Source organism: Musca autumnalis, unplaced genomic scaffold (assembly GCF_047663935.1).
Source record: "Musca autumnalis isolate F117 unplaced genomic scaffold, ASM4766393v1 scaffold_4, whole genome shotgun sequence".
Lineage (NCBI taxonomy): Eukaryota > Metazoa > Arthropoda > Insecta > Diptera > Muscidae > Musca > Musca autumnalis.
In genome coordinates this window covers 140,636,256-140,663,046 of record NW_027411977.1, presented here as the reverse complement: position 1 = coordinate 140,663,046, position 26,791 = coordinate 140,636,256, and positions in this window count along the sequence as shown.

Genomic DNA, 26,791 nt, shown 5'->3' with positions numbered 1-26,791 from the left:
ACACCCCACGTCAGTATAATATAACATCTAAATTTTTGTTAATGTAAGCTTATTTATCCCAAAAAGAAAGAATTTACATATTTAATCTTGTAGGGGATTTAAAGTCTTTGATGTTCCGTATCAAACACAGAAAAAATTCTGTTTCTAAGAAATGATTTCTGATCACTTTTCCGATAGGACTATGAAAAATATGCATTTATTTTTGGTCATCAGGATAGAAGAATCGTTTTATTTTAGCGGATTGTTGAGATATTAACGCCGAATTCCTTTCAGTCCATAAAGCAGGTTTATCTAATTATTTTTCAGCAAATAAAACCTATAAATTATTCCGTGAACACCGAAATAACGGAGTAAAAGGGGCTTAAATTGACAGATAATTGAAACATCTTCGAATATCAGCAGCAGTCGCGCAGGACATAAACAACCTCGACGGATACAATACATTTTAAAAAATATGAAAAACGTCAAAAATTTCTTATAAAAACCCTGGTGTTTTGGTCAATAAAAGGTTTGAAAATAGGCTCCACATTCAGAGGAAGGTAATCTGATAGGAAAATATCCGCTATTTTGTCGTTTTTGTTTTAGCTTCCTCAGTAGTGGAATTCTGTAACTCATTTTTTTCGTTACAGACAAAAATCGGTAAAAATTATATGCTAATAATTTCGATAATTAACGAAATTTTTCGGTAAGTTAGTGACCAAAATTTAGTAGTCGTTAAGTCCTACCGATAGCAAGAGTGTTGACAACTTTTCTTTGAATTTTTCATTAATAATTTTGCGTTTTGATTTTACAGATTTTTGTCGGTAAATCAAAAATAATTTACGGAATTCCACTGCAGATTTCGATCGATTTGATGAATTCCGAAAATCTTATTATTTAGTATAAATATGACAACATTAGAGGAATCAAAAGAAACAAAACAAAAACATATGATTAGAAAACACTTAGAAGTGTTTAAGTTCGCAGATGGGTTATATCGGTCCACTCCTTCCGGTGCCTCGCCCACAAAAGTTCCAAAATGTTCGGAAAATCTGTACGCACGATAACTCTTGAAAAATGTAATGGATTTCTTCCAGATTTTGCACATCGTGAAATTTCTACCAAACTTAAATGAGGTTCCAATATGGACTCATTTCGGTCCACTCCTTCGGGTACCTCCCACACAAAAATTCGGAAAAGTTCACACGCAGAGAAAAATATATGTTTGATCCAACAATATTCCAAGAGCAAAATATGTATTGTTAACATATTGTTGGATTCCTCATGTAGTATTGTAAATCCAAAAATAGTTTGTGTCAACTGAACAATATTTCTCTCTTTTCTTCGAAAATTTGTTTCTCTTCTCTCGCTATTCGATGCCGTGTTGAAAAAACAATTTTGGTGAGTTGTGGTGTGTTTGTATGACATGCTGCCTTTACCTTTGTTTTTGTGTGTATGTATTTGTGAGACTCTTGTTTTTATTTGTTTCTGTTTTGTTTCATTCTTCTTTCCTTTTCATGTTTGTTATGGTGTTTAACTATTCCTTATGTTGTGGTGGGTTCTTGTGGCTTTTTGTTTGTCTTTGTTGTCAGCCAATGCAGCAAACCATGTATTGTGTTCATCAATGATTGCAATATTATACGCGACATTTATATCCAAGTTATGCGAAAAGTGTATATGAGAAGTATATGCACTCAAATCAAAAATTTCTGGGCTGGTTTTCTGTATTGACAATACTTTTTGTAAACAAAATTAGATTATGATAGTTCCTACAATCGGTATTGTTAACGATTTTAACAATATTCGAAAGTTGTTTTTGTTTTCTATGTTTGGAACAAAAGATGGTATTTTTGGATTTGGATTCCAATGTTTGAACAAAACAAATACATTTTTGGAACCAAAACATATATTTTTGTTCCAACAAAAGCGAAAAATATTTTTTCTCTGCGTGCAGTTTAGGACCTGCTCCGAATCGCTTTGATTTTGTTGTATCAACTTGTATTCACTGTCCCCTATACGACGGTAAAAGTTTCATGAAGGGCAAGTTCATACTTCCTGAGAAAATAGCTTGAAAGTTTAAAAAAAAACTCTATGACACCATGTGTAGTGATTGGAGCGCAAGATAACTCTCGAACGGACCTGTCAAATAGGTGCACAATTTTGTCCAAACTTAGTTTAAGTCCGAAGATAAACCATATCGGACCACTCCTTCAGGTACCACCCCCACAAAAGTTCAAAAATGTTTGGAAAAATTGTACGCAATGTTTGGAAAAATTGTACTCCTGATGGGAGAGACCGATTGGGTCCATACTTTACACATCCTAATATATATACCAGATATAGATCAGGTTCAAATATGGACTGTATTTGTCCACTCCTTCGGGTACCTCCCACACAAAATTTTTGATAAGTTCAATTTAAGACGAGCTCTCGAATCACTTTGTTGAAGCAACTTGCATTCGCTGCTTTAATTAAGCCGGTAAAAGTTTTTTCAGGGGCAAGACCATACTTCTTGAGAAAACAGCCCACCCAATGTGGTGCAAACTTAGTTTCAGTTCGAAGATGGGCAATACCGGTCCAAAACTTCTTATAGAAATGCCACTATAATGGCATGCACGATGTCTCTTGAACGAGGCAATCAATTTGGTCCAAACTTTAGATCTCCTAATATATCCTCTCTTTAGGGTACCTCCCAAACAAAAGTTCAACATTTGTGTCTAAGTGCAGTTTAGGGTCTGGTCGAAGATCTTTGGAAATGAATACCGATGCTGTTCGTCGTGGTCCTGTTGAAAGCGATATTATGTTTTCCGTTGACAAAAGTTATACGATGACCCACTGAAATGACTAGTGGACGCGATATGTCTCCCAAAATCGTATCCACTGTCGGTCCATTTCTTCAAGTACCTCCTCCGCAACAGTTTTGAACTTAAATCCTAATTCACATTTTTGTCTGCAGTTCAAATGTCCAAAAAGGGCCAGAAAATTCTGAAAGGCCCTAAATACATTCGATCTGTCCGTAGATGAAAATTTCAATTCACATAGGCTGAGGGCATTTCTCTGTCGGCAAAGCCGACTGATACTTGTTTTCTTTTAACACTGCTTTAATTTATCATTCGTAATGTCAGATTGAACGTTAAAAACTTGGGTTTGGGCGTCGGGCTAGTAACAAAGCACGGACAGACACAACAAGAAAGTTGGACATCGCTAAGCTGCAAACACAACAGATAGCCACAGCATATTCCACTCAACTGACCCAATTGCTTAATGAAAGCGCTTCTCGTCCCGATAACATATCAGCACAATGGCAAAATATTGCCCACTCCATGCAAACAGCCGCAAAATCAGTACTTGGATACCAGAGACCTCCACCAAAGAATCCATGGTATGACCAGGAGTGCCGTGCTGCTACCGAAGAAAAAAATGCGGCATATAGGGCTACTTTACAATCCCTAGCAACGCGTAGCGCACGAGAGAGGTATCTGGAGAAAAGGAGAGAGGAGAAACGTCTTTTCCGCAGGAAAAAGAGAGAGATGGAAAAGAGGGAGTGTGAACAAATAGACATGTACAGGAGACAGAACGAATTCCGAAAATTCTACCAAATAGTGAAGCATCAAACTGAAGGCTTTGGTACAGGCTTATCCTCCTGTAGAGACCAACAAGGTAATTTGGTAACTGATACAGAAAGTGTGCTCAAGATATGGAAAGAAAATTTTTCCAAACAGTTGATATCCGATAGCAGTGAAGATGGCCAAGATACCACAGTTCCAGTCCCAGAAGATGGTATTGAATGTATACCGCCCAGCCAGGATGAGGTAAGGACAGCAATAAACCGGCTGAAGAATAATAAGGCGGCAGGAGCAGAGGGCCTACCAGCCGAGCTGTTCAAAACCGGAGGCGACACGCTGATAAGGTGTATGCATCAGCTAGTTAGCACCATCTGGCAGGAAGAACGCGTACCCGACGATTGGAACGTGAGCATCCTATGTCCAGTCCACAAGAAGGGTGATAAGACTCTGTGATCCAATTACAGGGGCATAAGTCTGCTCCCTATTGCATATAAGATAGTATCTGGCATATTGTGTGCCACCGTGGTGCAATGGTATGCACGCCCACCTTGCACGCTGAAGGTCGTGGGTTCGATTCCCCGGCCAAGCAACATCAAAAATTTTTCAGCGGTGGCAAAATACCCCTCAGTAATGTTGGCGACATTTTCTGAGCATTTCAGCCATGTAAAACTTCTCTACAAAGTGGTGTCTTAAGACACGCCGTTCGGACTCGGCGATAAACAGTAGGTCCCATATCATTGAGCCAATATGAATCGGGGTGCACTCATTGATATGAGAGAAGTCTCCCTTGTCCCTTCAGGGATGTTTGTGGAACAATTATTATTATTGTGTGAGAGACTAAAGCCTATGGTCAATGAAATTATTGGACCCTATCAGTGCGGCTTTAGACCTGACAAATCCACCATTGACCAGGTATTTACCTTGAGACAAATCCTGGAAAAGACCCAAGAAATGCAGATCGACACCTTCCATCTTTTCGTCGATTATAAAGCAGCATTCGACAGCCCTATACGTTCAAAGGTGTTTCAAGCCATGTCTGATTTTGGTATTCCTGCAAAGCTCATTCGGCTTTGTAGAATGACGTTAACTGAGACGAGATCCTCAGTTAAAATAGGAAAGAACTCTCCGATGAGTTTATTACCAAAAGAGGTTTCAGACAAGGAGACGGCCTGTCGTGTGATCTATTCAACATCCTGCTGGAAAAGGTCATACGAGACGCGAAGGTCAAAATAAATGGAACGATATACACGAACAGCCATATGTTACTGGCTTATGCCGACGACATTGACATCATGGGTCGATCGGTAAAGGAAGTAACTGACACCTTTGCAAAAGTCGAAAGAGAATCTGCTAAAGTTGGTTTGGCAGTAAACGGCGAAAAAACCAAGTTGATGGTATCGACGCGTAACATATCCACTAACCCCGCACCATCTGTGAATGTTGGTACCTACAATTTTGAGGTAGTAAAGGACTTCGTCTACCTCGGCACCGCAATAAACACAACAAATAACATCAGTTGTGAAATACGAAGAAGAATAGTGTTGGCTAACAGATGCTACTTTGGGCTGAGTAATCAGTTTAGGAATAAAGCCACCTCTCGTCAAACAAAAGTAACACTTTACAAAACACTGATACTACCCGTGCTAATGTATGGTTCCGAAGCATGGGTACTTGCTCAAGCAGATAAGGCAGTGCTTGGTGTGTTCGAGAGAAAAATTCTTCGAAAGATCTACGGGCCAATCTGTGTTGACGGCGAATATCGGCGTTGTATGAACAACGAGCTGTATCAACTATACAATGACATCAATGTAGTTGAACGAATCGAGATACAACGATTGCGATGGCTAGGCCATGTTATAAGAATGAGTGATGATGAACCCGCTAAAAAGGCGTATAAATACGGGCCGCATGGAGGTTCTCGCAGATCTGGAAGGCCAAAGCTTCGTTGGATCGAACAAGTCAAACGAGATATCAGAAAGCTACATATCCCAGATTGGGAAAATACGGCAGCAAACAGAGAGGATTGGAGATTTTTTCTTAGTTCGGCTTATGGAACAAATGTTCTGTAAAAGGCCAGCTAAGTAAGTAAGTAATGTCAGATTGTTTAGTTTTTACAAATTTACAACGAACAAATTATGTGGCAAATACTCTGTTATGGCTATATGTTTTTTTTTTTTTATACATACATGTATGACATCAGCTGGTCTGTATATTAGTATACCCAAAGTGCAACATACATGTAAAAAGCATATGGTGTAATATAGCCATTAATAATTGGTTTCGTTGATTGACAAATAATGGAAATGTGCGAATTTTTGGAATAAAAATACAATTCCACTTGAGAAATCAAAAGTTGTTTCGTTTTTCGGTTTCTAAAGAAGCTAAATATGGAATCAATTCCATTTTCGATCTGAATTGGTTTCTGTGATATGTCTGTAAAATGAAATAAGTTGTTTTTTATACATACTATGTGTATATTCTTGATCAGGATAAAATTCTAACACGATCTAGCCATGTCCGTCTGTTGTAATCACTCTAGCGTTCGCAATAATTGAGCTAGAGCGCTATATTTTTGCACCCGTGTGTCTTTTTTCAATAGGCAGGTTCGAAGATGGGCTATATCGGACCACTTTTTGGCATAGCCCCCATATAACGGTACTTCCCGATTTTCGGTATTTTGGGGATTTTAGCTACATTTTTTTACCGAAGTACCTGTAATTTCACGTTTGGGGTTCCCAGCGGTCACAAAATATCTCCACTAGAAACCCTCAAATTAGGTCCATGTTTTGTTATAGCCCCCATATACCGGTACCTCTCGATTTTCTGTATTTTGAGGATTTTAACTAAAATTTTTGACCGTACTACCTGTAATTTGATAGTTGAGGTTCCTAGTAAACACAAAACATCTCCACCAAAAACTGTCAACATAGGTCCATGTTTTGGTATATCCCCCATATAACGGTACCTCCCGATTTTCGGTATTTTGAAGATTTTAGCAACAATTTTTGACCAAACTACCTGAAATTTGACAGTTTGGTTTCTAGTGATCACAAAACATCTCCTCTAAAAACTGTCAACATAGGTCCATGTTTTGGTATAGCCCCCATATAGCGGTACCTTCCGATTTTCGGTATTTTGAGGATTGTAGCTACAATTTTCGACAGAACTACCCAAAATTTGACAGTTGGGGTTCCTAGTGATCACAAAAAATCTCCTCTAAAAGCTGTCAACATAGATCCATGTTTTGATATAGCCCCCATATACCGGTACCTTCCGATTTTCGGTATTTTGAGGATTGTAGCTACAATTTTCGACAGAACTATTTGTAAGTCGACATTTGAGGTTCCCAGTGGTCACACAACATCTCCAGCAACACTTTTCAACATATGTCAATGTTTTTATATAGCCCCCTATATAAATTGTAAACATAGGTCCATGTTTTTTATAGCCCCCATAAAACGGCGCCTCCCTATTTTCGGTATTTTTGAACAAACTATCTGTAATTCGAAAATTTGTTTTCTGTTTTTTTTGGATTTCACTCAAATATTTGCAAATCGACATTTGAGGTTCCCAGTGGTCACAAAACTTCTCCTCTCAGAAAACTCTCACAAAACTTCTCCACACTTGATATAGCCCCATATAAGGTTCTGGGTCGATTGAATACATTTTTTTTATATTTTTTACCTTATTTAGGTATTAGTGGTCACAAAATATCTCCGCCTAAAATTGTGGACAGAAAAGAAAATAATTATTCCGCTTTAGTTAAGAATATTTTATGGTGGAGGGTATAAAAAGTTCGGCCCGGTCGAAATTAATGCTTTTTTACTTTTTTTTGTTATATCAACGTGCAATTTCAAAAAAAATAATATAGCCTATATTACTTTCAGGCGATGCTGAAACTTTCAGGAAAATCTGTTCTGCCGTTTTTTGTCCTTAAGGCACAAACAGATAAATTTGGAAACATTCGATCTTTTTATTTGTTCTAAAAGAACCTCAAGCTCGAAAATCGTTTGTTTTATAGATAAAGAAAAATTCGTTACAGGGGAGTTCGTTATAGAGAAGTTCGACTGTAAATATATATACATATGTATATTGATTCAATTAGCCCTCATTCATCTGTTATTAAAAGCCAAGGTGGCGAATAAGTTTAGTATGTATATCCTTAAAAAATGTGACCCATGAAATTCTTATGCATGTGTTGGGTATCTATCACATATTCGACCTTTTCAAAGCAGAGCTCCGACTCACTCGCGAGGCGGTAGTTTTTTAGGGTGCAATATTTTTGGTGGTTGTGTGGCAAGTTTATTTGGGGGTGGGATAATTTTTTGTTTGGTGTTGGGGAAGGGGCAAGTTTCCCCCCTCAACTTGCTCGAATTCGAGAAGAGTTTCACTCGCTAGTGAAATTCGATCGAATTCGAGCGAGTATTCGGAGCTCTGTTTAAAAGAGATACCAACTTTTTAATTAAGTGTAGTAGTTTTAAATAATAAAATATTTGTTGAGCATTAAAATCACACGTATACATTTTTTCGATAAGGTGCATTGAGTTTTTGGCAAATATGGGGTAAAAGTGAGCATAGGGGAGTTCTTTCCTCCCCGCTCTCTCTTAAAAACTCAATTTACTTCTTCCATTTCCTTTTCGTCCTTTTTTCCTGAACCATAGTAAAAGTACTGCCAGATGAGATTCTTTATGACGTTCATTAGTTTTCGAGCTAGAATTGGGCACCGCAAAACGTTTTAATAAAAATAGTGTTTCGAAGACGGCCGTTTGCCACACAACTACGTAATATTTTCCACAATAAATATTCAGAAAGTAGATTAAGAAAAAAAAAACTACAAAAAAGTCAAAAATTTATCGAATCATGTTGAATGGCAACCATCTCATATTTTGATTACTAAATGTCGCCATTATATTTGCAGCAAATTCTCCGTCTGCGAATTGTTAATTACCTGAGAATAATAAACAAATATACCTTGGTGTCTACATAAATTTTCCCAATATCCCTGGCAATCGATATCGCTACATAATCAACTAGTACAAAATTATAAGTATTTCTCCGTTTTTGCTTACTGGGCGAAACATATTCCACGAATTTCAAATTGTGGCTAGAAAATATTGAATGATTTCCAAATGACATTTTGGTGCCACAATATTTTGTCGTCTATTAGTCAAATGGAATTCTCGAATTTATTTCCAGCAAAAAAGGATTGATCTGGATGTCATACAAAACCATAGACACGTAAGATCAACTCTCATTACGTGAACTCAACTCATATTACAACAACACAGTCAAAATTATGGCAAATCGTGATGGTTGAACATTCATTCTCTTAGCTACAACTTCCTGGTAACGGAAATGCTAAAATGGATTAACTTTTATGCAACAACCATTTCAGCAAAAAAACGAACATTTTAGGGAAAATCCCAAAAAAGGATTTTCCATTCTGTGCTAATAATATTTAATTAGTTTTTAAGGATTTCCACCAGACACTCCATTATCAACAGCAACAGATCGGCAAGCGGGGGTAGGAGTAGAATCACCCTCAAAATCTAAGACTAATTGTAAGAAAAACAATCAGAATGAAGATTTGGGAAAATCAACTCAAATTACCAACGTTAAATGTTGGCAATAACGGAAACAAGGCTTAAAAGATGGCAAAATGTAGAATTGAATGAGTTGTTGTTGCTGTTGTCGGTCTAGTGTTGTTCAGTGGTTGGTTGGGTTTTTCTAAATCTAAACTGAATGAAGTTTTCAAAATGACCAGAAAGGAGGATTGGACACAATCGCCATAGTAACCAAAAGCAAAGAAAAAGACGAAAAACAACACTTAATGACGACAGAGTTCTGATCAGGGCGTTGATCGCTGCTGTAAATGACCAACTCGTTAGTTCAACACGCTGATGTATGGCGTCTATGAAAACGTCATCACTGACTGTCTTGTATTAGATTTGTGCTACTACTTTGGATTAAGAGGATAGTTTGGTTTGTGTTGGTTAGTTAGATGGTTTGTCTTCTTCTTCTTGGTGGTCATGTGTGTTGTGGCACCTCCATATGGGGCGTGACAAATTTCTAATGTCTGTAGACGACAGTGGTGGTGGTGCTAAGTAAATGTTGTTACAATTCTCAACTGTTGCACTGAGCTGAGTCTAGCCTATTGTCGCGTCTAAGTGGACATCGACTAACACCACAGTAGCCAGGCGAAGAGGAAACAAACACTTAAAGGCGAAGTATGAACATGATGTATGTTAATAGACTGAGGAGGAGAAGGAGGTTGAAGAGTGGATGACTCAACATTTGCCAATTGACCAACCCAATACACACATGAATGATGTACAACAAACAAAATACACTGACAGGCGACCAGTTAAAAATATGTAGCTGAGGTACTAATTGGTCGAAGTTATGATTTTCCCATTCTTTGGGGGATTATATTGAAATTTAATTATCCTCCCACAAGACACGTGGTGAGAAACAATGGCAAGGTACAAACATAAACGTATTTTAATTGCACTTAAAATGTATAGGACTAGAAAAATGTATAAGGATTGGAAGTAGCCAAAGGGAGAATTTCAGCTATCTGTAGTGCGATTCTCTACGTAATTTTTTGAGTTACCGACAAAAATCGGTAACATTAAAAGTTTGATAAAAGTTGACAACACTGTAACTATCGGTGGAGCTTTACGACTAGTTTTTATTGGTCGCTAACTTATCGAAAAATATCGTTAATTACCGAATTTATAAACATTCTAATTTTACTGATTTTTGTCGGTAACTCAAAAAATGTGTTAGAGAATCGCACTACTGATTGTAAATCACTTACTTTACTTAAATATGTAGGTGGTTCTATAAACTTAACGGCAACAGTAGCGTATTTGAAGTATAGATTCTAACAGCACTGGAAGTTAAAAGGTTGGTCTGCGGGCGCAAGTGGTTAAATCATCTGAAGAGTTGCAACATTGTGGGCAACGGTTAAGTCATTCTCGAACTCTGGAAAGAAGGAAGATAGGACCTCAGTCACATTTGTCGATGTCTTCCTGCCGAGGATGAACCACCACAGTTTACAATGGATAATGTTTGGGGTGCAGATAAGAAAACTTTGTTGACCACATATAACACGATAGGTTGGTCTGTGGTGAGCTATGCGGCGCCAGTTTGATCCGCGAGTTGATGTGATACGCAATGGAATAATATTCAAACTTGTCAGAATGCCGGCCTGAGAACAGCAACAGGGTGCTTCCTCATGTCTTCAGTGGACCATCTTCATGAGGAAGCACAAATTCTTCCAGTACAGCAACACAATGAGATGCTTTCATTGCAGTACTTGCTTGTGTGTTACCGTGAGAGCCATCCCAATCATCATCTGGTTGGTAGGTCCGTCACATTCAGGCACATCAGGAAGGATATCCTCGCCCTAGAGGGAGAGGTCCAACGATACAGGAGAGAACTCCTAGATCTACAGGCATATTAAGCAGGTTTAAATAGCATTCACATGGACGGACGCTAAGGCCATAAGCAAATATAGTGTGAATAAAGTCCACGGAGTACATCCCCTATCGATCGCAGCCGAGGAGCATCAGCTGCCACGACAGCACACAGCAGTTTTGGCTCGGGATATTGCAGTCGCCTAAATTCTTATTGGGCGGAAATCGATCGCGCCGTGCAAGACATCTGCCCAGTATGTCGCATGGGCCCGCACAACACACATCACCTTTTCAACTGCCCTGCCAAATCTACTCCTCTAACTCCAGTGGATATGTGGTTACATCCCATCGAAGCAGCCACTTTCCTGGAACTGGAGATAGACCCAGAGCCAGATTGAGCAGAAGAACGAACATACAAACATACAATAATAAGCCCCGTTACAACAACAACCATCATAACTTGCACAACTTGATAGCACGGGTTCCCTGTATCAGACATCAGAATAAACCAGAGCTGAGCAAAATCGAGAGAGAGGCAAATTTAAGGGAGAATTAATATTTAATTTTTCTTGATGTTTCATTAATTATTCCAACATTTTTTAAACGTTAATGCTGTCTAAAATCGTCCACAATGCAAATTATTAAAAAATATAAATAAAAAATTGAATAAACTTTTAATTGTTTATGGTTCACAAAAAACTAAGAGTACGTTTTCACAATTTGCTAGCACACAGGCGTGCTCACCCCTGGAATAAACGCAAGAAGAGCTAGAATGACACGAGACTTTCAGGGTGTATTGCAGATGTTTGGGATCTGCTTAGACATTACTGAACGAGATTTCACTTATCTCAGTAAAGTTACGGAAGAAACGAGTGAGGCGGAAGAGGAACTTCATGTTGATTCTCCGGTCGTCTGTTTGTCTCATCTCAGTTTTACCATTTCTGAAGGCCGCTTTTAATTGAGAATGATTGCTCATCAAATCTTGTATAAAGAAGCCCTTGTTGTTTGGTGATTTATTCCAACAATGGAGCTCATCGTCTATGACAACGCAAAGCTTTTCCATCTTTCAATTTGAGCGCAGCTATCTTAATTTCTTTAGAATTGTTCTTGAGGCCGCGGTTTCATATTGGTTCAATCCTTCCGATAACTCCCCCATAAAAGTTCAAACATTTTTGCTAATAGGTTGCGCACGATAACTTTCGAAGGGAGTAACCGAATTGATCATAACTTTGGATATGGTAATATTACTTCCAGGCATAGATGGGGTTCGAATAGGGACTATATCGGTCAACTCCTCCTCCTTCGGGTACCTCCCAAAAAAAATTGGAAAAAACAAAGTTCAACAGCTCGTTTCGGATCGTTTTAAATTTTTTACAACAAGTTCTTCTTCCGGGCCCTGTTACGACTGCGCAATTTATTTCCGGAGGCAAGTCCTTACTTCCTAAGATAACGACCCAAAAGGTCAAAAAAGCCTTGCCGGGCACCAACTAAACTGGGTAGTACATAAGATAATCCTCGAAAGGAGAAACCGATTTGGCCAAAACGTTGTACATCGTATTATTTCTTACATACTCCAATTACGTCCGAATATTGACTACAGCGGAACACTCTTTCTGGTACCTCCCACGCAAAGTTTGGAAAGAGTGAAGTTTAAGGGTACAGGTTTTAATTTTCTGGCAACATGTTTTGTATGCGGCCTACGACGAAGTTACGACGGTACAACTTTTTTCAGGGACAAGTCCATACTTCCTGAGTTATTGGTCTCTGTCGGTACAGCTGACTGATACTTTCTTACTTGTTCTACTTAATCTGGCTCTGGGTCTATATCCACACCAAGAAATGCGCTGCTGGGTTGTAGTCACAAACCTACTGGAGTTAGGTGAGTAGGTTTGACAGGGCAGTTGAAATGGTGCAGTGTGTCGTGCGGGCCTGTACCGCACACTGCCCTATAGGAATTTAGACAGCTGCATCATCCCGTAGTTAAGCCATAATGGCATGTTAGCTGACGATCCTTAGCTGCGATAGATGGAGGATGTTCTCCGTCCGCTCTCACCCAATAGTTGTTTATGGTATGCATCTGCGGCTGTATCTGTGGAATTCTATTCAACCATCTCTTGTAACGTTGAACCCCTCCCTCTAGATCATGAAGATCCCTCCTAACGTCCCTTGGTGGGGTGTCCTATCCACCATAAAATGGTTCTCATGGTAACGCCCGGTCAAGTTCTACAACAATCGCAAGGCATTTAGTTGCTGTACTAGAAGAATCTTTATCTCCTCATGTATATCATCCTCTGAAGACACCTGCTTTATAGGCTTGCTGGGCCTCTATTTATTGATCATGAAGATCCCTCCTAACAAGCCTGATGGGATGACTTTTACGGTAACACCCTAGCAAGTACTGCAATGAGAGCATGCTTTTTTGTTGACATACTGGAGGAATCTTTGACTCCTCATGCAGATAATGATATGAAGAGGCACCCTGTTGCAGTTCTCTGGGAGCCACTGTGGTGCAGTGGTAAGCACGTCCGCCTTGCACTCAGAAGGTTTGTGGTTCAATCCCTGACCAGAACATCAACATTTTCCGCGGTGGTAAATGTTATGCTGGCTTACATTCCTGAGTATTTCAGCAATGAAAAAATGTTCTTCAAGTGGTGTTGTAAGACACTCCGTTCGGACTCGGCGATAAAAATCATACCCATATCATTGAGCCAATACGAATCGGCGTGAACACATTGATATGCGAGAAGTCCCCCTTGTGCCTTCGGCGATGTTATAGGAGCATATGTATGTTGCAGTTCTAAGGACAGGTCTGACAGGTTGGAATATTGTTCCATGGCGTTGCACTTATATATATTAGCGGACCCACTGGCGACGCATAGCTTACCACCGGCTAGGAACTTGAGGACCTTTTTTCCTACATCTCAGCTTGTCGCAGGTTGCTGTGGCATACGCTGACAACGTAAATATGCTGTAGAGTAAAACCCTGGAATCTTGGGGTAATTCAGCTCAGGTCTAACCTCCCCTATGCAAGAGGTGAACAGAGTAGCCGTAGATTAAGTTGCGGATATTTGCATATTCCTGGCGAATTAACAGTTGGGGAACTCCCTGTTTCGTTTTACTTCTAGTTCCAGAATTCCTCGTACGACTGGCGTCCACACATATAATTGATTATTTAAGTTTGCAAGCATGGCCCCCGGGTAGCTTGACAGTATTAAACACTGTCCTATCGCACGGCTTATTCTGGTTGAGTCCTCACCTAATGGCGCTGTTGTCATGCTATGCAGCTTACGGAACCCATGTTGATCATCGTCAACTGGATAGCTAACGTTTGCAAGCATCCTTGCTTTGCTTCAGAAGCGGAAACATCCTTTCTATTTTCCAGACATCGGGCATGATGTGTGTGGCTAGCGACAGGATAAGAACATTGGTGAGATACTCCACTCCCGGCTCATCCAGCAGCTTCAGGATTATCATGAAGATTCCGTCGGGGCCCAACGTTTTGGATGATTTAGCGTTTCTGATAACATTTGCAACATTATCTATTAGAAATTTTAGTGGTTTCTCCTGGTCAGGAAGAGATCTAATGCAATATAATACTCTTCTCTTCGCCCTATCACGCTCGGGGTACTTGATAAACTGTCGATTAAAATAACTTGCGTGCCTCTTCGGATCAATCAGAGTAACGTCGCCAAACCTGACTGAAGTCCTATCTAGCTTATGTCCAGGGTTCGAAAAAGGATTTAATCGTCTCCCAAAATGCACTTATTCCAACGTTGTAACTTTTCAAATTATTTAACCACTTGTTAAGCCTATGCTCACCGACCAACCTGATAACATTCCAGTCTCAGTCCCGTCGCCTCTGCTGGGAAATTTGTCATGTCATTTGTCTGCTGGTACATGACGAGCGCTTGCAACAATGATATGATGATGTGTCGTGACGTCCCTTTCTGCTACCCGAACATCAGAAGGGTCGGACAGATCTCTGAAGCGGTGATTAGTGAACCCCCATGATTGATGAAAGTAAAATCGGGCCGTCTGCTGATGAAGACAATTATGGGTAGATGGTCTGATCCAAGAGTAGGTTGCAAGGAGACTTCATTTGTCAGACACTATGGTTATATTTGGCGAACTGTGACACTCATCACTAGTTCAGTTCTGCATGTGCAGCTGCTGTTGGGGAGTCTCATATTCTACTGACGACAACGATAACTCACTGGGGACTGTGTTCACGTAGCATGCAGCTACATAGACCCTGTTGTAGTCCCTCACATGGTAGTTCAGAGCAACCCCTGAGATGCACCCACTCCCGGCATATATTACATCTCACTGAAGTTTGAGTGTGGAGTATGCGTATGTGACAAACCGAGCACATCCATATTGGTCCTAGATTTTCCTCCGTCCAGACACGGACCAAAAGAGTTCGGAGCAGGCATTCCGGGATATGCTGCCTCCAGCGCAGAAAAACGATACAAATACAAACATGTGTATACTGAGGTTGCAGCCGCTGGCCGGAACGGATGTTGTATGGTTACGGTGTCAAAAACCTGCCGCCACGTCGATATTTCGAAGAATACATTTCTCACGAACCCGACAGGATGTAAACAAAAATGTCCTAAAAATTTCCATTTCGGTGGTGTGAGGGGTCCCCTTGTATAAATAAGCAATGTAAAGCATCGGAAGGTTTGGAAATGTACTCTCACTTCGGCTTTTGACCAAATGTTCTCTAACAGGCCACATAAGAAAGTACATAACCATGCGGTAAGACTCGGAATTAATCGCGAAATACTTGTAATATGTCTGAGGTTCTCATCCTCTTTCAGTGCCGGAAGAGAAGCAAGCAAAAAAAGCGTAAAGTTCGGCCGGACCGAACTTTTTATACTCTCGTATGGATACCTAAAATCTCTGAACTAGGTGAATATCTTCAATTGACAATTTCTGGTGGAGAAGTTTTGTGACCACTGGAAACCTCAAATTGCAGATAACTCGGTCACCAAATGTAGCTAAACTCCTGAAAACACCTAAAATCGGGAAGTACCGTCATATGGGGCTATATCAAAACATGGACCTATGTTGAAAATTTTTGATGTATTAGTTTTGTGACCACTTACTTACTTACTTAGCTGACCCATTACAGAACATTTATTCCAATTCTCTCTGTTTAGTGCTTCGCTTTTTGGAATACCGCGCCTTGTCATCTGCATCCACTTGTTTGCGCCATCTATTCTTTGGCCTGCCAATTCTGCGTGCACCGCCATGTGGCTCGAATTTATACGCCTTTTTAGCGGGTTCATCATCGCTCATTCCTATTATATGGCCTAGCCAACGCAATCGCTGCATCTCGATACATTTAACTATATTGATGTCGTTGTATAGCAGATATAGCTCGTGGTTCATACGACGTCGATATTCACCTTCAGCGCAGATCGGTCCGTAGATCTTCGGAACCATACATCAGTACGGGTAGTATCAGTGTTTTGTAAAGCGTTATTTTTGTTTGACGAGATGTGGCTTTGTTTTTAAACTGCTTACTTAATCCAAAGTAGCATCTGTTAGCCAATACAATTCTTCTTTTTATATCACAACTGATGCCGTTAGTTGTGTTTACGGCGGTGCCGAGGTAGACGAAGTCTTTTACTACCTCAAAATTATAGGAATAAACTTCAACAGTTGGTCCGATCTCAATGGACGCATTGCGCGTCGACACCATCAGCTTGGTCTTCTCGCCGTTTACCGCCAGACCCCCTTTAGCAGATTCTCCTTCGACATTCATAAAGGTATCGGTTACTTCTTTTACTGATCGTCCCATGATGTCTGTATCATCAGCATAAGCAAGTAACATGTGACTATTGGTGTAGATTGTGCCACTTCTTTTGACGTTTGCCTCTCGTATAACCTTTTCTAGCAGGATGTTGAAAAGATCACACGAAAGGCTGTCTCCTTGTCTGAAACCTCTTTTGGTACAAAACTCTTCGGAGAGGTTCTTTCCTATTTTAACTGAAGATCTTGTGTCAGTTAGAGTCATTTTACAAAGCCGAATGAGCTTTGCGGGGATACCAAATTCAGACATTGCTTGGAATACCTTTGAACGTAGCGGGCTGTCGAAGGCTGCTTTATAATCGACAAAAAGGTGGTAGGTGTCTATCTGCATCTCTTGGGGTCTTCTCCAGGATTTGCCGCAGGGTGGTGGACTTGTCAGGTCTAAAGCCGCATTGATATGGTCCAATAATTTCGTTGAACATGGGCTTTAGTCGTTCGCACAATATCCCTGACACTATCTTGTAGGCGATAGGGAGAAGACTTATGCCCCTATATTTGGAGCTTCTTTCTTATGGACCGGACACGGATGCTCAGGTTCCAGTCGGGTACGCGTTCTTCCTGCCAGATGGAGCTAACTAGCTGATGCATACACATTATCAGCGTGTCGCCTCCGGTTTTAAACAGCTCGGCTGGTAGGCCATTAGCTCCTGCTGCCTTATTATTCTTCAGTCGGTTTATTGCTGTCTTTACCTCATCTTGGCCAGGTGGTATACATTCAATACCATCTTCTGGGATTGCTCTTTCCATGTCCTTAGCACACTATCTGTATCAGTTACCAGATTACCTTGCTGGTCTCTACAGGAAGATGTGCCAGTTCCAAAGCCATCAGTATGATGTTTCACTCTTTGGTAGAATTTTCGGACTTCATTCTGTCTCCTGTACATCTCGATTTGTTCACACTCCCGCTTTTCCATCTCCCTCTTTTTCCTGCGGGAAAGACGTTTCTCCTCTCTCCTTTTCTCCCGATACCTCTCTCGTGCGCTAAGCGTTGCTACGGATTGTAAATTAGCCCTCTATGTCGCATTTTTCTCTTCGGTAGCAGCACGACACTCCTGGTCATACCATGGATTACTTATTGGAGGTCTCTGGTATCCAAGTACTGATTTTGCGGCTGTTTGCATGGAGTGGACAATGTTTTGCCATTGTTCTGATATGTTATCGGCATGGTACAATTACAAAGGTAGATGCATCGGCGAATTGCTACAACAAAGCAACTTTTTTTGTAATGTAAACTGTCGAAATTTTCGCCAAATGGTCTCTTGTTGTCTCTTTTTATCGCTTGTGTTTGTCTATAAAGTGTAGACATGCTATCTCTTACTTACCGAATCATATGGTTTTTTGTTTTGATTTTCCATGGCGAATTCCAATTTTTTGACGTTTTAGATTCGATCAGCTGGGCTGAGGCATCTACCTTTCTAATTGTACCATGGTTATCGGAACGAGGAGTGCTTTGATTAAACAGTTGGGCCAGTTGTGTGAAATATGCAGTGGCTATCTGTTGTGATTGCAGCTTACCGATGTCCAACTTCCGTGTTGTGTATGTTCGCACTTTGTTTGCTACGTTTAATCTGGTACGTACCTTTGCTGCAAAAAGGTAGTGGTCCGAGTCTATGTTTGCACCTCGGAACGATCGTAGATCCAACACGCTTGATGAATGTCTTCCATCTATCACAACGTTATCAATTTGATTTCTTGTTTTTTGATCTGGCGACAGCCAGGTGCCCTTATGAATATCGGGATGCTTAAATCTGGTACTGCTAACTACCATGTTTCTTGCAGCTGCAAAGTCTATCAGCCTCATACCATTTGTGACAACTGGGAACCTGAAATGTTGAATTACAGATAGTTCGATCAAAACACCTAAAATCAGGGATTACCGTTATATAGGGGCTAAGACAAATCATGGATCTATGTTGATAATTTTTGGTGGATTAGCTTTGTGTTCATTAGGAACCTCAAACATCAAATTGCAGGTAGTTCGATCAAAAATTTATCTGAAATCCTCAAAATACAGAACCGTTACACGGAGGCTATAACAAATCATGGCCTTATTATTATTCGTGGAGAACTTTCGTGACCACTGAGAACCTCAAATATCAAATTACAGCTAGTTCGGTTAAAAATTGTAGCTTAAATCCTCAAAATACAGAAAATTGAGAGATACCGTTATATGGTGGATATACCAAAAGCATTGACCTATATCCATACTTTTTGGTATATACGTTTTTTGGTCACTAGAAACCCTAAATGTCAAATTATAGCTAATTTAGTCTGAAAATGTGTCTAAAAACGTAAAAATACCTGAAAACGGCGGTACCGTTATATGAGGGCTATACCAAAACGTGATCTGTTATAGCCCACCATCGTAATTCACCTGCCTTCAAACAAAAGACTCATCTTTTTGGGGGATATTGAGGCTAAAACCTTCAAAATATTGAAAATCGGGAAGTATAGTTCTATTGGGGCTCTATGAAGACGTGGATCTATACCGACAAATTTCAGATGGAAAGTTTTGTACCCCTAACGAATGCAAAATACTAAACTTCAGCCATTTCAGTGGTATATTGAGCCTCCATATTAATGTGGAAAAAAAATGATTATCGCGCGAGAAAGCGAATACTTCGTCGATAAATTCAATTTTTATGCTCTTTTCTCTTTATGTGTGATACCAGCATGTATCAAATTGGACAACAAGATAAGAAAATTTCTAAAAATTTTCAAAATCGTTGTTATAAGTTCGACGGTGTTACACTAAAACTGTTAAAATGATCGAAAAAAAAACATTTAGCCATTATATCAAACCATTTGGTATATGGGACACTGGTCCTCTCTATCTCCCCAAGTGATGTAATACATATTTAGATTACCACAAACAGTTGGTAGCCTTGTCTTTCTAAGCCAAATTTTGCCACTGATTTGCAGCCGTCTTACAACACCCACAGCCACAGGAATCGAAGATATTAAAAACTGATAAAGAAATCACAAAGATCCGCCAAAGATAACACCAAACACACGAAGCAGAACAACAAGAAAAAACATGAACATTTCACAAAACAAATGACATAACAACACTAACAGTTATGTCACTTAGGAAGCGGAAAGGATTCAAACGACAGACTACAGGACAATAAAAGCTGGCGCCAATCACAACACACCCACAAATGACCCATTAAAAATCAAACCTGCCGAAAACATTCCGAACACAAAGAAAAACCAAAAAACACTTGTCGTCGACAACACTTGTGTTGTCCTGATTTCCGATTAGGTTGACAATATTCGTCATTGTCCCCTAAATGAACCGTGTCGGTAAATATCACAAGCCAAACTCACAAAGCAATCACAAGTTGCAATCTAATGACACTTGTTACAGTGTCACAGAGACAAGCGAGAGAGGAGAAGGCAACAATAGAACCCCCCGTTGATGTTTTACGATGTCCAATAGTTTAATGAAGAATTTCATGATCTTGCTGTACAACATTTATGATGGCACAAGTAAGCATCAGTAGATCACAGCTCAGCAGGGGGACAATACACAGTCAACACTCACACACAAAGGCTGACTGACTGGCAATGACAACTGAAGTGATAGAAACAAATTTATTACATGTGATATAATGGTTATTACAAGACTGGCGACACTTTTCTCTCGATACTCTCCAACTTCTTCTACAGGCCGGACAGGTTAAAGTGTTAAGGCAAAAGTCTGTCTGCCTGTCCTTTTACGGTCTAAGTAGCGGTGTTGTTACCCTGCGTCCGGTTAGTTTGAGCGTGCAAATCAAATGACACCGCTGCTTCCGTTGATGCCGCCATTCTAAGAACACAGTTTGTTGCTTTTGTTGCGTAGCGTGGTGTCAACAAACCACAAAATCTCCTATTAGCCATTAACGTGGAATGTAAGACAAGATTTGAACATTGCAAAGGATTAGATAACGAATGCACAGTTCTGCACAGGCAACTGGAAACTGGTAGCTTGTATCATGATGAAGATTATGTTTGTAGTTAAACCACAAATTACTTTTCAGAATTTTTCATATTGGAAACTTGATTTGTTCGTAGCTGAGCTATTGGCTAGGAATGTTAGGATTATATGGATTTGTTATGATGAAATCTGAATGAACAAGAAAATCAGTTTAATGATATTACCATGTAACGAAAAATATCGATTTTCTTCGTCCATTAAGAAAAAGTTTCTTCGTCGTATTCTGTAAGACCTACAAGTATTTTGAGGATTTTATCTAAATTTTTTTTATCGAGGTTACATTTGAGGTTGCCAGTGGTCACAAAACTTCTCCATTGTCAGATCAATGTTTTGGCATGTCTCCCATATTAGGTATATTCATGATGTATTCTGTAAGACCTGCAAGTATTTTGAGGATTTTATGTACATTTTTGTCAAGTTGCAGTGGTCCCAAAACTTCTCCAACAAAAATTGACGACGTAGGTCAATGTTTCGATATAGCCCCCATATAACGGTAACTCCCGATTTTCAAAAAAAAATACATTTTGTCCGAACTACCTGTAATTTGACATTTGAGGATGGTCACAAAACTTCTCCAACACATAGGACCACGTTTTGGTATAAGGACAACTCCGGATTTTAGGTATTTTTTGGACGAACTACATGCGGTTCTCAGTGGCCACAAAACTTCTACACCAAAAATTTTCAACATATGTGGGTCCATGTTTTGCCATAGTCTCAATACAACAGTACCACCCGATTTTAGGTACCTTTTAGGCTTTTAGTTACATTTTTTGATCTGTAACACAAAACTTCTCCCCCAAAAATTGTTATCGTGGGTCCATGTTTTGGTATAGCCTCATATAACGTTACCTGCCGGCTTTAGGGATTTTAAGAATTTTCGATACATTTTTTATCGAACTAGCGATAATATTACATTTCAGGTTCCCAGTGAAACTGTTCTATAACATACTCTACTCCCCATAGGCAATCCCACGGCGAACAATGGTTCCAAACCGATTTTCATGGCCAAAACCCCATTTTTTATCTACACCGATTGTTAATTTCTATGTGGGATTCGATAGTGATCATATTGAAACTTAGGAAACCGGAAACCTAGGTCAAAATATTGGAAGATGTGAGCGTGGCGTACTCCTAAAGACCGCAGTTTATGGAGCTTTCTCCAAATATGTAGCTATTTCTTGGTAACCATAACTGATAAGTGTGGACGTATGTTGACAATTTTTGATGGAAAAGTTTTGTGACTTCAGGGAACTTAAAATGTAAAATATGAGTAGTTCCGTCAAACAATGTAGCTAAACCCCCTTAAAATATCGAAAATTGGGAAGTATTGTTATATGGGGGCTATACCAAAACATGGACCTATGTTTACAATTTTTGGTTGGGAAGTTTCGTGACTGCATAGAACTGCAATTGTAAAATTTCGGGTAGTTCCATAAAAAAAATGTTTCCAAAACCCTGAAAATGCCGAAAATCGGGAGGTACTGTTATGTGGGGCCTATACCAAAACATGGACCCATATTGACAACTTTTGGTGGAGAAGTGTTGTGCGCAAATTACAGCAAGTTCGGTCAAGAAATAAAGCTAATATTCGCAAAATACCGAAAATCGGGAGGTATGCTTAAATGGACCAAAAGTGGAACTATATTGAAAAACTTTAGTAAAAATGTTTTGTAACTACTGTGAATTTCAAAAATTTCAAATTGGCTGCCACCGTTGTGCAATGGTATGCACGCACACCTGCCTTGCACGCTGAAGATCGTGGGTTCGATCATGGGCGTAGCCAGGAATTGCTAGGGAGGGGCAGCTGTTACCCCTAGATCCTACAAAACAGTTAATTTTTATGCAAAAATATAAATATTACGAAACAAGCAAATTATCACGTAAAAAGACACAGCTGTTATTATTTCAAATGTCAAATTATGCGAAGTTACGTCAAACAATGTAGCTAAAACCCTCAAAATACCGAAAATCGGGAGAAACCGTTATATGAGGGCCAAACCGAAACATGGACATGGTGGAGTAGTGTTGCGACATCTAAGAACTTTAAGTTACAAATTACAGCTTGTTCGGATACATCATGGCACAATAATACAGGTACATCGGCTGATTATCACACTAGTTGTCAAAATGCATTATTGTGAATAAAATTACATACAAAAGGTAAACAAGCAATTCACAGTAATGCGTTATTTTGACGTTTGGTGTGGTAAATGGCCCGATTATTGTTATCGATGTAATACCTTCTTATTCCGCCATGGGATATATATTATAGATAAAACCCTCAACATACCGAAAATCGGTAGGTACCCTTATATATGGGGGCCAAACTAAACATGGACCTATGCTGACAGTATTTGGAGAAGTAGTTTTGTGACACCTAAGGACCTTAAATGTAAAATTACAGCTAGTTCGGTTAAATATTGTAGATAAAGCCCACAATATATCGAAAATCGGGAGGTACTGCTATATTGGGGCTATACCTAAATATGGACCTATGTTGACAGTATTGGAGGAGTAGTTTTGTGACACCTAAGGACCTTCAATGTAAAATTACAACTAGTTCGGTTAAATATTGTAGCTAAAACCCTGAAAATGTCCAAAAATCGGAGGTACTGTTATATGGGGGCTATACATAAACATGAACCTATGTTGTGTTGGGACCTGTATGAAACTTAGGGGTCGATTATCGATAGCAATTATCGTTGAGCGGAGTTGCCAGTTGTCAAAATTACTTTTTGTATTGCAATCTTCAACTGAAGTTGCGAAACTCAGTTGACGAACCGGTTTTTTTTCAGCAACCAGTTATTTTCAGTTGCAGTGAATATTTTCGAAGAAACAAGAAGTAAAATTGAAAGGAAAAAACATTTTCTCAACAATTCTTGATTCTTTGTATGATTAATTAATTTTGTGTATCAAAAATATGGTGAAAATAACGACAATGCAACAGTTTGAAATATTAATTGATAAATTGCGTGCAAATCCAAACTTAGCCCGAGGAGTTCGGGTTTTTGGTGAAACCAAAGCCACAGCAGATAAGGCGTGGAGGTCAATTTCGGACAGTTTAAACAGCCATGGACCTTCAACACGAACACCTGAACAGTCGCAGAGAGTCTGCAATTGTACGAGCATGTTCTGGCATTCACCTCTGCACTTCACGTGTATCGAACACACCTAAAGCTGTTCTGCAACAAGCTTTACACCTAATTGGGGTGTATTCCTCACACTGTAATTTTGATGGCGAGAGCTGAGTGAATCCTTATTTTTTAAAGAAACTAATTGCAAATTCCTGCAAAAAACCGCATAGGACTAAAATTTAATGTGTTTTCCATGAGTATTTAAAAAAATATTTAATTTTCTTAACACAATATGATTTAAAAATTTATTTTTTCTTAAAGCACCAAATTCGACATGTACGCGCTATTCATGGCACAATTACCAGGTAGATGCATCAGCAAACAACTACAACAAAAACGAGTTCAGTACTGTGAAATGTCAAAAATGTTTTCCAAAAATAAAGCGATTCACACATTTTTTTCAACAAAATTTTGTTGTGCATTTATTAATAAACACATTATAACAAAAATCCGTCAAAAATTCACAGTTTTTCTTTTAAATTTTTGTTTTTTAATTTTGTGTTTTCAATTACAACAACTTTTTTGACAGCTCACAGTACATCAGCTGGACTGACGCGGGTAAGCTTTCCAAAGTTCTTTCGTGAAATATGAAAGCTCTTTTCACGTGAAATACAGAACATCAATTACTTTCACAGGTGAAGTGCATGTGTGATGTGAAATGGATACACCGAGAATTCCAGAACATGCCCGGTAATTGTTGTAATCATTGTCATGGGACTTTTGGAAACTTCCCTCCGCAAAAAATCTCAACGCAGCGCATATTTTTAAAAGTAGGGGTATTGCTGTTGATCTGTAACCTACTTTGAAGTCATGCTTTCCACAATGTAAGCTACGGCATCCTTTGGCAATCGAAAATACGCCTTAAACCTAAAATAATTTACTGATTACAGTGCAGATGACAATTCCGATGGATTCGACTTGTCCCTCAAATTTCTTCTAATAGATGTCATGTCCTGTACACTTTTTTCATCATCAAAAACTAATTCCACTGAACTTACCTTTTTAAAATATTTTTTTTTGCGAATTGTGCCTAGGGTTCACAAGTTTGAAAAAAACACTGATCGATAACACGTTTATCGACAACCCAGTTGGGTTGACATCAATAATCCAACATTTCATCTCAGTTGTGCTGACAATTGACAACGCAACTCAAGTTTAGTGGCAATGCATAATCGACCCCTTAAACTAAGTTGGGACAAAATATTACGAAAGCCAAATTTTGGACCGAATCGATTGATCCATTCGAGAGTTATCGTGCGCTCCAGCCAGACAAACAGACGGACGGACATGGCTAAATCAACTCCAAATTGTCCGAAACACATTTCGTCCAAACATACTTGGGGTCTAAAACCATTATTTCGATGAGGCACATTTTGCCCGTATGAAAGTGTTTATACCCTCGTTAGCATGAATGCTGAGGGTATTGCGATATGAAATCCGGTTAAGTGCAAAAAGGTATAAAAAATACTATGAAACAAGTAAAAAAGTATCAGTCGGCTTTGCCGACAGAGATATACCCTCAGCCTGTATATATTGAAACAATTTTTTCGCAAAAAACGTATGTATTTAGGGGTTTTAAAAATTTTTGGGAATTTGAACCGACAAAAATGTTTATTAGGATTAGAGATCAAAAGTTTTGCGGAGGAGATACTAAAAGGAATGGATGTACATTATGGAAGTGGATCTCCAGCCACTACATATGGTGCCTATGGGGTTTTTACCCCCTTCGGGATGTTTGCTCAAGAAGTATGGACTTGCCCCGGAAAAAACATTTACCATCGTAATTGAGGCAGCGAATGCAAGTTGCTTCAACAAAAATCAAAGTGATTCGGGAGCAGGTCTTAAAGTGAACATATCCGAAATTTTGTGTGGGAGGTACCGGATGGAGTGGACAAATATAGTCCATATTTGAACCTGATATATATCTAGTAGATATATTAGGATGTGTAAAGTATGGACCAATTCGGCCACTCCCTTCAAGAGTTACCGTATGAACAAATTTTCCGAACATTTTTGAACTTTTGTGGGGGAGGTACCTGAAGGAGTGGACCGATGTGGCTTATCTTCAAACTGAAACTATGATTAGACAAAATATTACTAAGGCCTCATTTTTGACCGAATCGGCAGATCCGTTCTAGAGTTATCTTGCGCTCCAAACACCTCACACGGTGTCATAGGGGTTTTTTTGCAACTTTCAGGCTATTTTCTCAGGAAGTATAGACTTGCCCCTAATGAAACTTATACCGTCGTATGGAGGGCAGTGAATACAAGTTGCTAAAACAAAAATCAGAGCGATTCGAGAGATGGCCCTAAACTGAACTTTTCCGAAATTTTGTGTGGGAGGTACCCGAAGGAGTGGACCTATTGAGACCATATTGGAACCTCATATTACTCTGGTAGAAAGTTTACACTATACAAAGGATGGACCAAATCGGTCACTCCCTTCAAGAGTTATCGTGCGCACAAACTTTCCGAACATTTTCGAACTTTTGCGGGGGAGGTACCGGAAGGAGTGGACCGATGTAGCTCATCTTCGAACTTAAACTAAGTTTGGGCAAAATATTACGAAAGCCAAATTTTGGACCAAATCGGTTGATCCGTTCGAAAGTTATCGTGGGCTCCAGCCAGACAAACAGACGGACGGACATGGCTAAATCAACTCCAAATTGTCTGAAACACATTTCGTCCAAACATACTTGAGGTCTAAAACCATTATTTCGATGAGGCACATTTTGCCCGTATGAAAGTGTATATACTCTCGTTAGGGTATAAAAAATACTATGAAAAGAAACTTTTCTCAAAACCTTATTTCCTGTTGCACGAAATAACTTTTATTTCACATAAATATTGAAAAAGGTCCCGCACAAACCACTTTTAATTTTTTTGTTTTAT